The sequence below is a fragment of the Cyprinodon variegatus genome, unplaced genomic scaffold (genome assembly GCF_000732505.1).
Source record: "Cyprinodon variegatus isolate N-32 unplaced genomic scaffold, C_variegatus-1.0 Scaffold484, whole genome shotgun sequence".
NCBI classification, from domain to species: Eukaryota; Metazoa; Chordata; class Actinopteri; order Cyprinodontiformes; family Cyprinodontidae; genus Cyprinodon; species Cyprinodon variegatus.
This window is the reverse complement of record NW_015150937.1, coordinates 620,569-621,893: the sequence shown is the minus strand read 5'-3', so window position 1 is coordinate 621,893 and position 1,325 is coordinate 620,569.

Here is a 1,325-nt window from a genome sequence, read left to right as displayed (position 1 = left end):
GATATATGTTAGCAGAGGCAGAAGATGGATTCAGCCTAAAATGAGATGTAGATACTACAGGTTAGATATTGATTTTTTCACTTCTCCTTACATAGTCCCTCTTCATAGAAACTTAAAGTATTCCTTAAATAACAGCAGTTTTTGATTATATTTATCCCAGGGGGTGCAGCGCATGAAAAAAAATCTGTTGGCTAAATGTGTTTCTGACAAGAGAACCTTTTAATGTACCACTATTCTTCTGCTAAAGTCTAAAGCAATATTTGAGCTACATGATGCATTCTAGGAACTATTTTCAGAACAGTAAAATAAAAAAAGGGTGAAAAAGATATTTTTTTGTTTTGTTGAAAAGAAAATCATAGAGATTCATAGTGAATCATTCATAGAGAAATGTAAATTATTTGCAGGATTGTGATGAGGAGCCAATGATCTTTAGTTCTACTCTGTCCTAATTCCTCTTCCTCTCTGTTGACCCAGTTTCTACCTTGACCTTCCATCAACAACTAAACACTGGGTGAAAAAAAAAACTACCTAAAACAAACACCAGATTTTGTTTAGATTCAGCAGAAGCTGTTTCACGTTTTAGTTTACTCCTCTTTGGGATTAATACACCTTACATTAAAATTCCTTTTTTGTACTGATCCAATTTGCTTCATCTGAACGCAGGCAGAGGTTATAGGAAAATCCCCAGAAGCCTATTCATTTGTGTTGTTATGCTGGGAGATAACAGGCTTTGTGCAAATGAAGCTGCCCCACGAGCCCTGAGCAATAAACTGACCCATGTAGAAGATGAGACGTGGGCGCTGGTGTTTACTCAAGTGTTGCCTGGTATCCAGGTGACGGTTTCGGGTAAAACAAAAAGTGGGATGTGCCCCCTTGACAAGCCATGAGGTGAGCTTAGAGGAATGTTTGCAGAGAAGTGCACAGAGAGTTGCTTTGGGCTTGGTAACATTTGTCTGTGTACCCGTGCATTCCAGCATGAGGGCGTGTTATCACGAGTGTGTCTATGCGTGTGTGTTTTTGCGACAGTGCGCGTGCATGCACATGCTCCTGGTGTTTATTGAGGACAGCTCAGCCTCTGTGACCAGCTCATTAAAAGCCGTATGCTTGAATGATCCTTAGTCTCTTCCTCTTACCCTGTAGTAGTGATGATGGCAAAGCAAACGGGCCATTTTCCCCCCTGCATTGGTTAAATCACAGAAAGCTCCAATTTGGAGAGGAGAGAGGAACTTCTCCTCTGGAGCATAGGTTGAGCTGAATTAGAGATATCTGCACAATGTTACCAATATGTCCACGTTATGTTTACAGATCTTCTTCCTTGGCCAACA